The sequence below is a fragment of the Tachyglossus aculeatus genome, chromosome 5 (assembly GCF_015852505.1).
Source record: "Tachyglossus aculeatus isolate mTacAcu1 chromosome 5, mTacAcu1.pri, whole genome shotgun sequence".
NCBI lineage: Eukaryota > Metazoa > Chordata > Mammalia > Monotremata > Tachyglossidae > Tachyglossus > Tachyglossus aculeatus.
Genome location: NC_052070.1, coordinates 48,463,043 through 48,479,080, shown reverse-complemented (window position 1 = coordinate 48,479,080; position 16,038 = coordinate 48,463,043). Strand labels below are relative to the sequence as shown.

Here is a 16,038-nt window from a genome sequence, read left to right as displayed (position 1 = left end):
GAAAGTGCTCTGCACACAGTAAGCGCTCAACAAATATGACTGAATGAATGAAAGTGCTCTGCACACAGTAAGCGCTCAATAAATACGACTGAATAATTGATTGAATGAAAGTGCTCTGCACACAGTAAGCGCTCAATCAATACGACTGAATGAATGGATGAAAGTGCTCTGCACACAGTAAGCGCTCAATCAATACGATTGATTGATTGAATGAAAGTGCTCTGCACACAGTAAGCGCTCAATAAATACGATTGAATGAATAGATGAAAGTGCTCTGCACCCAGTAAGCGCTCAATAAATACGACTGACTGAATGAATGGATGAAAGTGCTCTGCACCCAGTAAGCGCTCAATCAATACGATTGATTGATTGATTGAATGAAAGGGCTCTGCACACAGTAAGCGCTCAATCAACATGATTGATTGATTGATTGAATGAAAGTGCTCTGCACACAGTAAGCGCTCAATAAATACGATTGATTGATTGAATGAAAGTGCTCTGCACACAGTAAGCGCTCAATCAATACGACTGAATGAATGAATGAAAGTGCTCTGCACCCAGTAAGCGCTCAATAAATACGATTGAATGAATGAATGGATGAAAGTCCTCTGCACACAGTAAGCGCTCAATAAATACGATTGATTGATTGAATGAAAGTGCTCTGCACACAGTAAGCGCTCAATAAATACGATTGAATGAATAGATGAAAGTGCTCTGCACACAGTAAGCGCTCAATAAATACGACTGAATAATTGATTGAATGAAAGTGCTCTGCACACAGTAAGCGCTCAATCAATACGACTGAATGAATGGATGAAAGTGCTCTGCACGCAGTAAGCGCTCAATCAATACGATTGATTGATTGATTGATTGAATGAAAGTGCTCTGCACACAGTAAGCGCTCAATAAATATGATTTTTAGACTGTGAGCCCACCTTTGGGGTAGGCACCGCCTCTATATGTTGCCAACTTGTACTTCCCAAGCGCTTAGTCCAGTGCTCTGCACACAGTAAGCGCTCAATAAATACGATTGATTGATTGAATGAAAGTGCTCTGCACACAGTAAGCGCTCAATCAATACGACTGAATGAATGAATGAAAGTGCTCTGCACCCAGTAAGCGCTCAATAAATACGATTGAATGAATGAATGGATGAAAGTGCTCTGCACCCAGTAAGCGCTCAATCAATACGATTGATTGATTGATTGAATGAAAGGGCTCTGCACACAGTAAGTGCTCAATCAATACGATTGATTGAATGAAAGGGCTCTGCACACAGTAAGCGCTCAATCAATACGATTGATTGATTGAATGAAAGTGCTCCGCACCCAGTAAGCGCTCAATAAATACGACTGAATGAATGAATGAAAGTGTTCTGCACCCAGTAAGCGCTCAATAAATACGACTGAATGAATGAATGGATGAAAGTGCTCCGCACACAGTAAGTGCTCAATCAATACGATTGATTGATTGATTGAATGAAAGTGCTCCGCACCCAGTGAGCGCTCAATAAATACGACTGAATGAATGAATGAAAGTGCTCTGCACCCAGTAAGCGCTCAATAAATACGACTGACTGAATGAATGGATGAAAGTGCTCTGCACCCAGTAAGCGCTCAATCAATACGATTGATTGATTGATTGAATGAAAGGGCTCTGCACACACTAAGCGCTCAATCAACACGATTGATTGATTGATTGAATGAAAGTGCTCCGCACCCAGTAAGCGCTCAATAAATACGACTGAATGAATGAATGAAAGTGTTCTGCACCCAGTAAGCGCTCAATAAATACGACTGAATGAATGAATGGATGAAAGTGCTCCGCACACAGTAAGTGCTCAATCAATATGATTGATTGATTGATTGAATGAAAGTGCTCCGCACCCAGTGAGCGCTCAATAAATACGACTGAATGAATGAATGAAAGTGCTCTGCACCCAGTAAGCGCTCAATAAATACGACTGACTGAATGAATGGATGAAAGTGCTCTGCACCCAGTAAGCGCTCAATCAATACGATTGATTGATTGATTGAATGAAAGGGCTCTGCACACACTAAGCGCTCAATCAACACGATTGATTGATTGATTGAATGAAAGTGCTCTGCACACAGTAAGCGCTCAATAAATACGACTGAATGAATGAATGAAAGTGCTCTGCACCCAGTAAGCGCTCAATAAATACGATTGAATGAATGAATGGATGAAAGTGCTCTGCACCCAGTAAGCGCTCAATCAATACGATTGATTGATTGATTGAATGAAAGGGCTCTGCATACAGTAAGCGCTCAATAAATACGGTTTTTAGACTGTCAGCCCCCTGTTGGGTTTATATGTTGCCAACTTGTCCTTCCCAAGCGCTTAGCACAGTGCTCTGCACATAGTAAGCGCTCAATAAATACGATTGAATGAATGTGCTCTGCACACAGTAAGCGCTCAAGATGAATGAATGAACATAGAGAGACAGTCCCTAGGGTCACCCCCCCCCAAAAAAAAAATAAACATTAAAAAACAAACCACAAACGTACACCCCTTTTTCCTCCCTCCTGGATCTTTTCCTGCTTCCCTGGAGACGTTCCCTTGGGAAGCGGAGAGCCAGGGAAAGCCCCCCTTTTTTCCCAATCCCAACTCTCACCTCCACGGGGAGAAGGAGCGGGATTGCCCCCCCCCGGGCCGGGCCCAGCCGCAGGCCGGAACCCTGGGCCCGCGGGAATGGCGGCCGGGGGGGAACCTCCCCGGGGCGACACCGCCGCGCCGCCCTCCGATTGGCCGACGCCGACCGGAAGTGAGGCAGGGACGGGGAAGGGCGTCTGCCCTTTCTTCGCCTCGCGACCCCAGGTAGGCGGGGCTGGGGGCGCGCGCCTCCTGCCCGAGCGCGCGGTGGGGGGGGGCGGGGTGCGCGTGCGCGTGCGCGTGCGCGGCCTCGCGCCTCTCCCTCAGCTGAGGGGAGGCCTAGGCCTCATCCAATTCGTCGTAATAATAGTCAATCAATCGTATTTATTGAGCGCCTACTGGGTGCAGAGCACTGTACTAAGCGCTTGGGAAGTCCAAGTTGGCAACATAGAGAGACGTAATCAATCAATTGTATTTATTAAGCGCTTACTGGGTGCAGAGCACTGGACTAAGCGCTTGGGAAGTCCAAGTGGGCAACATAGAGAGACGCAATCAATCAATCGTATTGATTGAGCGCTTACTGTGTGCAGAGCACTGGACTAAGACCAAGTTGACAACATAGACACAATCAGTAGTATTTATTGAGCGCTTACTGGGTGCAGAGCACTGGACTGAGCGCTTGGGAAGTACAAGTTGGCAACATAGAGAGACGTAATCAATCAATCGTATTTATTGAGCGCTTACTGGGTGCAGAGCACTGGACTGAGCGCTTGGGAAGTCCAAGTTGGCAACATAGAGAGACGTAATCAATCAATCGTATTTATTGAGCGCTTACTGTGTGCAGAGCGCTTGGGAAGTCCAAGTTGGCAACATATAGAGATGTAATCAATCAATTGTATTTATTGAGCGCTTACTATGTGCAGAGCACTGGACTGAGCGCTTGGGAAGTCCAAGTTGGCAACATAGACGCAATCAATCGTATTGATTGAGCGCTTACTGGGTGCAGAGCACTGGACTGAGCGCTTGGGAAGTCCAAGTTGGCAACATAGAGAGACGTAATCAATCAATTGTATTTATTGAGCGCTTACTGTGTGCAGGGAGCTTGGGAAGTCCAAGTTGGCAACATATAGAGATGTAATCAATCAATTGTATTTATTGAGCGCTTACTGTGTGCAGAGCACTGGACTGAGCGCTTGGGAAGTCCAAGTTGGCAGCATAGAGAGACGTAATCAATCAATCGTATTTATTGAGCGCTTACTGTGTGCAGAGCGCTTGGGAAGTCCAAGTTGGCAACATATAGAGATGTAATCAATCAATTGTATTTATTGAGCGCTTACTGTGTGCAGAGCACTGGACTGAGCGCTTGGGAAGTCCAAGTTGGCAACATAGAGAGATGCAATCAATCAATCGTATTTATTGAGCGCTTACTGGGTGCAGAGCACTGGACTGAGCGCTTGGGAAGTCATCATCATCATCGTATTTATTGAGTGCTTACTATGTGCAGAGCACTGGACTAAGCACTTGGGAAGTACAAATTGGCACCATATAGAGACGGTCCCTACCCAACAGTGGGCTCACAGTCTAAAAGGGGGAGACAGAGAACAAAACCAAACACACTAACAAAATAAAATAGAGTAGATACGTACAAGTAAAATAAATAGAGTAATAAATCTGTACAAACATATATACATCTATACAGGTGCTGTGGGGAAGGGAAGGAGGTAAAATGGGGGGGGGATGGAGAGGGGGACGAGGGGGAGAGGAGTTGGCAACATAGAGAGACGTAATCAATCAGTCGTATTGATTGAGCGCTTACTGTGTGCAGAGCACTGGACTAAGTCCAAGTTGGCAGATAGAGAGACGTAATCAATCAATCGTATTTATTGAGCGCTTAACTGTGTGCAGAGCACTGGACTGAGCGCTTGGGAAGTCCAAGTTGGCAACATAGAGAGACGTAATCAGTCAATCGTATTTATTGAGTGCTTACTGGGTGCGAAGCACTGGACTGAGCGCTTCGGAAGTCCAAGTTGGCAACATAGAGAGACGTAATCAATCAATCGTCTTTATTGAGCGCTTCCTGGGTGCAGAGCACTGGACTGAGTGCTTGGGAAGGACAAGTTGGCAACATAGACGCAATCAATCAATCGTATTGATTGAGCGCTTACTGGGTGCAGAGCACTGGACTAAGTCCAAGTTGGCAACATAGAGAGACGTAATCAATCAATCGTATTTATTGAGCGCTTACTGTGTGCAGAGCACTGGACTGAGCGCTTGGGAAGTCCAAGTTGGCAACATCTAGAGGCGGTCCCTACCCAACAGTGGGCTCACAGTCTAGAATCATCATGTTGGTATCTGTTAAGCGCTTAGTATGTGCCAAGCACTGTTCTAAGCGCTGGGGTAGATGATAATAATAATGATAGCATTTATTAAGCGCTTACTATGTGCAAAGCACTGTTCTAAGCGCTGGGGAGGTTGTAAGGTGATCAGGCTGTCCCACAGGGGGCTCACAGTCGTCATCCCCATTTCCAGATGAGGGAACTGAGGCCCAGGGAAGTAAAGTGACTTGCCCAAAGTCACACAGCTGACAAGTGGTGGAGCCGGAATTTGAACCCATGACCTCTGACTCCAAAGCCTGGGCTCTTTCCACTGAGCCACGCTGATCAGGTTGTCACAGTCTTCATCCCCATTTTACAGATGAGGGAACTGAGGCCCGGGGAATAATAATAATAATAATAATAATGGCATTTATTAAGTGCTTACTATGTGCAGAGCACTGTTCTAAGCGCTGGGGTAGATACAAGGTGATCAGGTTGTCCCACAGGGGGCTCACAGTCTTCATCCCCACTTTACAGATGAGGGAACTGAGGCCCAGAGAATAATAATAATAATGATGATAGCATTTATTAAGCGCTTACTATGTGCAGAGCACTGTTCTAAGCGCTGGGGTAGATACAAGGTAATCAGGTTGTCCCACGAGGGGCTCATAGTCTTAATCCCCATTTTACAGATGAGGGAACTGAGGCCCAGAGAATAATAATAATAATGATGATGGCATTTATTAAGCACTTACTATGTGCAGAGCACTGTTCTAAGCGCTGGGGTAGATACAAGGTAATCAGGTTGTCCCACGGTGGGGCTCACAGTCTTAATCCCCATTTTACAGATGAGGGAACTGAGGCCCAGAGAATAATAATAATAATGATGATGGCGTTTATTAAGCGCTTACTATGTGCAGAGCACTGTTCTAAGCGCTGGGGTAGATACAAGGTAATCAGGTTGTCCCACGGGGGGCTCACAGTCTTCATCCCCATTTTCCAGATGAGGGAACTGAGGCCCAGAGAAGTGAAGTGAAGAGCCCTACTGAGAGCTCACCTCCTCCAGGAGGCCTTCCCAGACCGAGCCCCCTCTTTCCTCTCCCCATCCCCCCCACCTTACCTCCTTTCCCTCCCCACACCACCTGTATATATGTTTATATGTATTTATTACTCTATTTTATTTGTATATATTTATTCTATTTATTTTATTTTGTTAATATGTTTTGTCTTGTTGTCTGCCTCCCCCTTCTAGACTGTGAGCCCACCGTTGGGTAGGGACCGTCTCTTTATGTTGCCAACTTGTACTTCCCAAGCGCTTAGTACAGTGCTCTGCACACAGTAAGCGCTCAATAAATACGATTGATGAATGAATGAATGAAGTGACTTGGTCAAGGTCACACAGCTGATAAGTGGCGGATCTAAGAACCCTCGACCTCTGATTCCTAAGCCTGGGCTCTTTCCACTAAGTCACGCCCTAAGAGAAGTGAAGTGACTTGCCCAAGGTCACACAGCTGACAATTGGCAGAGCTGGGATAGATACCAAGGTGATCAGGTTGTCCCACGTGGGGCTCACAGTCTTCATCCCCATTTTACAGATGAGGGAACTGAGGCCCAGTGAAGTGACTTGCCCAAGGTCACACAGCTGACAATTGGCGGAGCCGGGATGGAGACCAAGGTAGTCAGGTTGTCCCACGGGGGGCTCACAGACTTCATCCCCATTTTACAGATGAGGGAACTGAGGCCCAGAGAAGCGAAGTGACTTGCCCAAGGTCACACAGCTGACAATTGGCAGAGCTGGGATAGATACAAGGTAATCAGGTTGTCCCATATGGGGCTCACGGTCTTCATCCCCATTTTACAGAGGAGGGAACTGAGGCCCAGAGAAGTGAAGTGACTTGCCCAAGGTCACACAGCTGACAACTGGCGGAGCTGGGATAGATACAAGGTAATCAGGTTGTCCCATATGGGGCTCACGGTCTTCATCCCCATTTTACAGAGGAGGGAACTGAGGCCCAGAGAAGTGACGTGACTTGCCCAAGGTCACACAGCTGACAATTGGCAGAGCTGGGATAGATACCAAGGTAATCAGGTTGTCCCATATGGGGCTCACAGTCTTCATCCCCATTTTACAGAGGAGGGAACTGAGGCCCAGAGAAGTGAAGTGACTTGCCCAAGGTCACACAGCGGACAAGTGGCGGAGCAGGGATTAGAACCCACGACCTCTGGCTCCCCAGCCTGTGCTCTTTCCACTAGTAATAATAAGGGTATTTAATAATAATAATAAAAGTGGCATTTATTAAGTGCTCATTATGTGCAGAGCACTGTCCTAAGCGCTGGGGAGGTTACAAGGTGATCGGGTTGCCCCACGGGGGGGGGTCTCACAGTCTTCATCCCCATTTGACAGATGAGGGAACTGAGGCCCAGAGAAGTGACTTGCCCAAAGTCACACAGCTGACAAGTGACGGAGCGGGGATTTGAACCCGTAACCTCTGACTCCAAAACCCGTGCTCTTTCCAATGAGCCACGCTGCTTCTCTAATAATAATAATAATAATGATATTTGTTAAGCGCTTACTACGTGCCAAGCACCGTTCTGAGCGCTGGGGTAGATCCAAGGTGATCAGGTTGTCCCCCGTGGGGCTCACGGTCTTCATCCCCATTTCACAGATGAGGGAACTGAGGCCCAGAGAAGTGAAGTGACTTGCCCATGGTCACACAGCTGACAATTGGCGGAGCCGGGATTCGAACCCATGACCTCTGACTGCAAAGCCCGGGCTTTTTCCGCTGAGCCACTCTGCTTCTGGACAGGGACCGCGTCCAGCCTGATCTGCTTGACTCTTCCCCCAGCACTTCGAACGGCGCTCGACACGTAGTAAGCGTCAGAGGTCCTAGGTTCGAATCCCGCCGCCTCTGTCACTGTCAGCTGTGTGACTGTGGGCAAGTCACTTCTTGGTGCCTCGGTTCCCCCATCTGTAAAAGGGGGATGAAGACTGAGCCTTGTGGGGGACAACCTGATCACCTTGTTGACCTCCCCAGCGCTTAGAGCAGTGCTTTGCACATAGTAAGCGCTTAATAAGTGCTACCATTATTACCCCAGTGCTAAGACTGTGAACCCCCCCTGGGACACAACCTGATCATATTGCATCTACCACAGCACTTAGAACAGCACTTGGCACATAGTAAGCAGTCAACAAATACTATTATTATATATTATCATATTATAATATATAATGTATTATATTATATAATTATATATGTTACATTTTATATTATTATGTTATATTATATTATTATTATATATTATATTATCATATATAATATATTATATTATATAGTTATAGCATATGTTACATTTTATATTATATTATATTATTATTATATATTATTATATTACAATATATATTCTATTATATAATTATAGTATATGTTACATTTTATATCATTATATATAATATAATATAATATTATATTATTTTATATATTATATTATATTATATATTGTGTTATATATTATATATACTATTATAGTCTTTTAGACTGTGAGCCCACTGTTGGGTAGGGACTGTCTCTATGTGTTGCCAATTTGTACTTCCCAAGCGCTTAGTACAGTGCTCTGCACATAGTAAGCGCTCAATAAATACGATTGATTGATTGATTGATATTATAGTATATTATAATAATAATGTCTCCCCCTTTTAGACTGTGAGCCCACTGTTGGGTAGGGACTGTCTCTATATGTTGCCAACTTGTACTTCCCAAGCGCTTAGTACAGTGCTCTGCACACAGTAAGCGCTCAATAAATACGATTGATGATTGATGATGATGGTGTAATATAATATATATATAATATTATATATATTGTATATAATGTATATTATACATTATACAATAATACATTATTATTACAATTCAGCAACAGAGACCATCCCTGTCCACAACGGGCTCAGCTATTAAGGGGCTCACGGTCTCAATCCCCCATTTTACAGACGAGGTCACTGAGGCCCAGAGAAGTGAAATCATCATCATCAATCGTATTTATTGAGCGCTTACTGTGTGCAGAGCACTGTACTAAGCGCTTGGGAAGTACAAGTTGGCAGCATAGAGAGACAGTCCCTACCCAGCAGTGGGCTCGCAGTCTAAAAGGGGGAGACAGAGAACAAAACCAAACCTACTAACAAAATAAAATAAATAGAAATGACTTGCCCTATTCTCCCTGACCTCTCATAGCTCGGGCCTCAGGCCCAAGGCAGGGCCTGGGCTCCCTGGGAAATAATAATACTAATAACGATGGTATTTGTTAAGTACTGTGTGCGAAGCTGGGGGGGGGGATACAAGGTGATCAGGTTGTCCCACGTGGGGCTCACAGTCTTAATCCCCATTTTTACAGAGGAGATAACTGAGGCTCAGAGAAGTTAGGTGACTTGCTCAAAGTCACATAGTTGACAAGTGGTCAAGTCAGGATTAGAACCCGTGACCTCTGACTCCCAAGCCGGTGCTCTTTCCACTGAGCCTCCGACCGTCAGGGCTTACCACCTCGTTTTTAGACACAGGGAACCTGATCACTAATTCTGTCATATTCTCCCAGATGGTTAATATGGTGCTCTATACATAGCAAGTGCTCAGGAAACACCTCTGATTGACTGATCTATTGATCAAGGCCCTACTGAGAGCTCACCTCCTCCAGGAGGCCTTCCCAGACTGAGTCCCTTCCTTCTTCTCCCCCTCGTCCCCCTCTCCATCCCCCCATCTTACCTCCTTCCCTTCCCCACAGCACCTGTATATATGTATATATGTTTGTACGTATTTATTACTCTATTTATTGATTTATTTATTTTACTTGTACATATCTATTCATTTTATTTTGTTAGTATGTTTGGTTTTGTTCTCTGTCTCCCCCTTTTAGACTGTAAGCCCACTATTGGGTAGGGACTGTCTCTATATGTTGCCAACTTGTACTTCCCAAGTGCTTAGTTCAGTGCTCTGCACACAGTAAGTGCTCAATAAATACGATTGATTGATTGATTGATTGACTGGAGGCACATCTTCAAGAGGCCTTCCCAGGCTAAGCCCCATTTTTCCTCATCTTCCACTCCCTCCTGCCTCGCCCCAACCTCCCTTCACTCTTCCCCCCCAACTCCCGGCCCCACAGCACTTATGTATCTATCTGTAATTTCATTTATACTGATATGCTTTATTTATTAATTTATTTATTATTTTTAAATAATTTTTTAATTGATTTATTAATTAATTTATTAATTTTATTTATTAATCAATAAATACGATTGATTGATTGATTGATTTGCATTGAGGTCTGCTTCCCCCCCTTTAGGCTGTGAGCTCATTATGGGCAGGGATTGTCTCTCGTTATTGCTGTATTAGATTTCCCCAAGCACTCAGTACAGTGCTCTGCACACAGTAAGTGCTCAATAAATGCAATTGAATGAATGAATGATTTCCTCCCTCCACACATAGAGACTAAAAAAAAAAAAAAACCCTCCCCATTCACCACATTCCCATTCACCCCTTACTCCCAAGTGGTCTGAGGTTCGTTGAAAATCCGATTCAGTTTAGTCCGGGTGTCGGGGCAGCGTGACACTGAATTCAAGTGTCTACCAACTCTCATCAATCAATCAATCAATCAATCATATTTATTGAGCGCTTACTGTGTGCAGAGCACTGTACTAAGCGCTTGGGAAGTACAAGTTGGCAACGTATAGAGACGGTCCCTACCCAACAGTCTAAAGTCTTATATTGTGCTTAGTACAGTACTGTTCTTTGTGCACAGTAAGCACTGATTAGATTAGATTAGTAAGCACTGATTAGCACAGTAAGCACAGTAGAACAGTGCTTTGCACATAGTAAGCGCTTAATAAATGCCATCATTGTTATTATTATTATTACTGATTAAATACCGCTGATTGGTTTCAGGCCCCCCTTCCCCTCCTGATCCACTGATCCAAGCCCGATTCGATTTCCTGGGCCGCGTTGGGTCAGAGGAGGTACTCCAGGGCCACAGGCTTCAGTAGCCGCTCGTGCAGTTAATAGTAATAATAGCGGTATTTGTTAACTGCTCACTGTGTCCCCAACACCGTAACACGTGCCGGGGTACGTATAATACAATCAGATCAATCAATCATTCGTATTTATTGAGCGCTGACTGTGTGCAGAGCACTGGACTAAGCGCTTGGGAAGTAGATCAGCCCCCGTGCCACGTGGGGCTCGCAGTCGAAGCGGGAGAGGGAACGGTTACTGAATCCCCGTTTTCCAGCTGAAAGAAACTGAGGCACAGAAAAGTTAAATGACTCGCCCATGGTCTCAAAGAGTAGGCAAGTGGCAGAGCTAGAATTAAAACCTGGATCTCCTGACTCCGTCGTGTGTTCTTTCCACTAAGAGCGTCCGTGTCTGTGTAATTCCTCAGGTGGGTTGTGCGCTGGGCATGGCCACCACCAATAACACTGTTCCCCTGTGATGTTGCCCCTACGACTGAACAACCACACCATTGTGTTCAAAGAGGACCACACACTTAACACATTTAGCCATCACAGATGGATCACCTAGGAATAGTAAGCCTATCCAGATCCTCCTCCCCACCCGCTCTGGGAAGAGATTAATAGTAAGCCCTGGGAAAGTTCATTCATTTATTCCTTCAATCGTATTTACTGAGCGCTTACTGGGTGCAGAGCACAGTACAAAGTGCTTGGAAAGCACAATTCGGCAACAAATAGAGACAATCCCTCCAGGAGGCCTTCCCAGACTGAGCCCCTTCCTTCCTCTCCCCGTCGTCCCCCTCTCCATCCCTCTATCTTACCTCCTTCCCTTCCCCACAGCACCTGTATATATGTATATACGTTTGTACATATTTATTACCCTATTTATTTATTTTGCTTGTACACATCTATTCTATTTATTTTATTTTATTAGTATGTTTGGTTTTGTTCTCTGTCTCCCCCTTTTAAACTGTGAGCCCACTCTTGGGTAGGGACCGTCTCTATATGTTGCCAACTTGTACTTCCCAAGCGCTTAGTCCAGTGCTGTGCACACAGTAAGCGCTCAATAAATACGATTGATTGATTCTTCAATTTGATCAGTCGTATTGATCAAATACGATTGATTGAATCCCTACCCAACAACGGGCTCGCAGTCTAGAAGCGGGGAGACAGACAACAAAACGAAACAAGTGGACAGGCATCAGCAGCATCGATATAAATAAACAGGATTGTAGATATACTACACGTCACTCATAAAATAAATAGAATAATAAATATGTACATATATACACAAGTGCGGTGGGGCGGGGAGGGAGGGAGGGGGGGAGTCGGGGCGATGGGGAGGGGAGGAAAAGGGGGGCTCAGTCTGGGAAGGCCTCCTGGAGGAGGTGAGCTTCCAGTAGGGCTGAAAGTTCTGACCACCTGGGAAGAGACCAATATTAAGCCTCGGGAAAGTTCTTATACTTCATCATCAATCGTATTTATTGAGCGCTCACTATGTGCAGAGCACTGTACTAAGCGCTTGGGAAGTACAAATTGGCAACATATAGAGACAGTCCCTACCCAACAGCGGGCTCACAGTCTAAAAGGGGCTCACGTAGGAAGATATACCGTACAAGTACCATCGCTTGCTATCTACCCCAAATCAATCAATCAGTCGTATTTATTGAGCGCTTACTGTGTGCAGAGCACTGGACTAAGCGCTTGGGAAGTACAAGTTGGCAACATAGAGAGACGGTCCCTACCCAACAGTGGGCTCAAGAAGCCACAGATACAGACCAATTTAGAGAGGCAGTTGAGAGGCCACCTCTGGAGATCTTCGAAAAATTATTTTTTTAAAAGGCAACCGTTCTGGATGGTTTAGACCTCGAGGCAGGAGTCAGAACCAAACAATCCCTCGAGTCCCCTCCAGCTCTAGGAATCAATAATTTCATGTACAGATCTAGCATATGGAAGTGGAGGAGAAAGATAATTAATCATATTTGGTGAGCAATTAACTGTGCAGAGCACTGTGCTTAGTGACCGGGAGATTCAATATACCAGAGTGGGTGGACATGTCCCCTGCCCAAAAGGAGCTTACAGTCTGGTGTGGGAGAGATAGACATTAAAATAAATTACGGGTAAGTACATAAGAGCTGTGGGGCTGAGGGAAAACGTGAATAAAGGGTACAAATCCAAGTGAAAGAGCAATGCATTCATTCATTGCATTCATTGCATTCATTCATTCATTCTCCCTCCCCCTTTTAGACTGTGAGCCCACTGTTGGGTAGGGACTGTCTCTATAAACATATATATATAGTAAGCGCTCAATAAATACGATTGATGATGATGATTCATTCATTCATTCGTATTTATTGAGCGCTTACTGTGTGCAGAGCACTGTACTAAGCGCTTGGGAAGTCCAAGTTGGCAACATATAGAGACGGTGCCTACCCAACAGCGGGCTCACGGTCTAGAAGGGGGAGACAGAACAAACCAAATCATATTAACAAAATTCATTCATTCAATCGTATTTATTGAGTGTTTGCTGTGTGCAGAGCACTGTACTGAGCGCTTGGGAAGTACAAGTTGGCAACATGTAGAGACGGTCCCTACCCAACAGTGGGCTCACAGTCTAGAAGGGGGAGACAGAGAACAAAACCAAACATATTAACAAAATAAAATAAATAGAATAGATATGTACAAGGAAAATAAATAAATAGAGTAATAAATATGTACAAACATATATACAGGTGCTGTGGGGAAGGGAAGGAGGTAAGTGGGGGGGGATGGAGAGGGGGAGGAGGGATGATGGCATTTGTTAAGCGCTTACTATGTGCAAAGCACTGTTCTAAGCGCTGGGGGGGGAATACAAGGTGATCAGGTTGTCCCACGTGGGGCTCACAGTCTTAATCCCCGTTTTACAGATGAGGGAACTGAGGCTCAGAGAAGTTAAGTGACTTGCCCAAGGTCACACAGCAGACATGTGGTGGAGCCCGGGATTCGAACCTGTGCCCTCTGACTCCAAAGCCCGTGCTCTTTCCACTGAGCCACGCCGCTTCTCCAATGTAGAGAATGCGGAGATGTAATGTTAATAAGGCTTTTGGCTTAGTGGAAAGAGCCCGGGCTTTGGAGTCAGAGGTTAGGGGTTCGAATCCCAGCTCCACCACATGTCTGCTGTGTGACCTTGGGCAAGTCACTTCAGTTATCTATGCCTCAGTTACCTCATCTGTAAAACGGGGATGAAGACTGTGAACCCCCCGTGGGACAACCTGATCCCCTTGTCACCTCCCCAGTGCTTAGAACAGTGCTCTGCATATAGTAAGCGCTTAATAAATGCCATCATTATTATTATTATTGTTGTTATTATATTATTATAATTATTATTATTATTGAAAATGGGGAGAGTGATGGTCTGTTGAATATGGAAGGGGACAGAGTTCCTGACCAGAGGCAGGACCAGGGCGACGGGTCGGCGGTCACCCAGACAATATTGGAGTACGCTGAGCAGGTTGGTGTTAGAGGGGAGAAGTGAGTGTGTTGGGAGAAGCAGCGTGGCACAGTGGAAAGAGCCCGGGCTTTGGAGTCAGAGATCATGGGTTCGAATCCTGACCCCGCCACATGTCAGCTGTGTGACCTTGGGCAAGCCACTTAACTCCTCTGTGCCTCAGTTCCCTCATCTGTAAAATGGGGATGAAGACTGTGAGTCCCAAGTGGGGCAACCTGATCACCTCGTATCCCCCTCCCAGCGCTTAGAACAGTGCTTTGCACATAGTAAGCGCTTTAAAAAAAAAAAGTGGGAAATCAGCGATGTAAAATAGGCAGGGCAAGGGGATTGAGAGCTTTAAAGCCAACGGTAAGGAGTTTCCGTGGGACGCGGAGGTGGCTGGAGGATCTTGAGGGATGGGGAAATGGGGACTGAATGGTTTTGTAGGAAAATGTGCCCGGCATCAGAGTGATGTGTGGACTAGAGTGGGGAGAGCCAGAGGCGGGGAGATCAGCAAGAAGGCTGCATCGGGAATCGAGGCAGGTTACGATAAGGACTTGTTTTGTGCACCTGTCTACTTGCTTTGTTTTGCTGTCTGTCTCCCCCCTTTATCAATCAATCAATCAATCGTATTTATTGAGCGCTTACCGTGTGCGGAGCACTGGACCAAGCGCTTGGGAAGTCCAACTTGGCAACATCTAGAGACAGTCCCTACCCAACAGTGGGCTCACGGTCTAAAAGGGGGAGACAGAGAACAGAACCAAACAGACTAACAAAATAAAATAAATAGAATAGATATGGACAAGTACCTATGTACATAAGGGCTGTGGAGCTGAAAGAGGCATACCCACAAACTGCTAATGAGAGTCACATATTTTAGTTTAGTTTTTTTTTTTTAACCCCGTGTCTCACCGCTGCTACGGCACCCGATTCCCTTGACAGTGAGTGAATCTCCTCCCTGCCTCCATCCCCACACTCACGTTTCCCACGCAGACACCTGGGGAAAAACAGACTGTGAGCCCACTGTTGGGTAGGGACTGTCTCTATATGTTGCCAATTTGTACTTCCCAAGCGCTTAGTACAGTGCTCTGCGTACAGTAAGCGCTTAATAAATACGGATCGAATGAATGGATGCTCGGGTCAACGTAGTAGCAGCTGGGATGGAGAGGAAAGGGCGGGAAACCGAGTTAGAGGACAAATTGTCAACCTTGTCACTTGGATGAATTAAATCAATCAATGGTATTTATTGAGAGCGTACTGTGTGCAGAGCACTGTATTAAGCGCTTGAGAGAGTACTATACAACAGAGTTGCAGCGTGGCTCAGTGGAAAGAGCACGGTCTTTGGAGTCATCATCATCATCATCAATCATATTTATTGAGCGCTTACTATGTGCAGAGCACTGTACTAAGCGCTTGGGAAGTACAAATTGGCACCATATAGAGACAGTCCCTACCCAACAGTGGGCTCACAGTCTAAAAGGGGGAGACAGGGAACAAAACCAAACATACTAACAAAATAAAATAAATAGACTAGATATATACAAGTAAAATAAATAAATAAATAGAGTAATAAATATGTACAAACATATATACATATATACAGGAGTCAGGGGTCATGGGTTCAAATCCCGGCTCCGCCACTTGTCAGCTGTGTGACT

General features: G+C 45.3%; 2 protein-coding genes across 3 annotated transcripts in view; one reads left to right on the top strand and one right to left on the bottom strand.

Annotated features, from left to right (window-relative positions):
• Nucleotides 1–16,038, bottom strand: part of NMNAT1 (nicotinamide nucleotide adenylyltransferase 1) — a 114,356-nt gene that overhangs the window by 41,717 nt on the left and 56,601 nt on the right. Inside the window, exon 1 of one of the 2 annotated variants that reach the window (XM_038746743.1) lies at nt 2,636–2,711. The exons of the other annotated variant lie outside the window; for it this stretch is intronic. The gene's annotated coding sequence lies outside the window, so the exon portion shown is untranslated. Of the gene's footprint in view, nt 1–2,635; nt 2,712–16,038 lie in introns of those variants that run through there. 2 annotated transcript variants of the gene reach the window in all.
• The window catches only part of LZIC (leucine zipper and CTNNBIP1 domain containing), a 33,239-nt gene continuing 19,961 nt past the window's right edge, over nt 2,761–16,038 (top strand). Inside the window, exon 1 of the mRNA XM_038746748.1 lies at nt 2,761–2,838. The gene's annotated coding sequence lies outside the window, so the exon portion shown is untranslated. The remainder of the gene's footprint in view (nt 2,839–16,038) is intronic.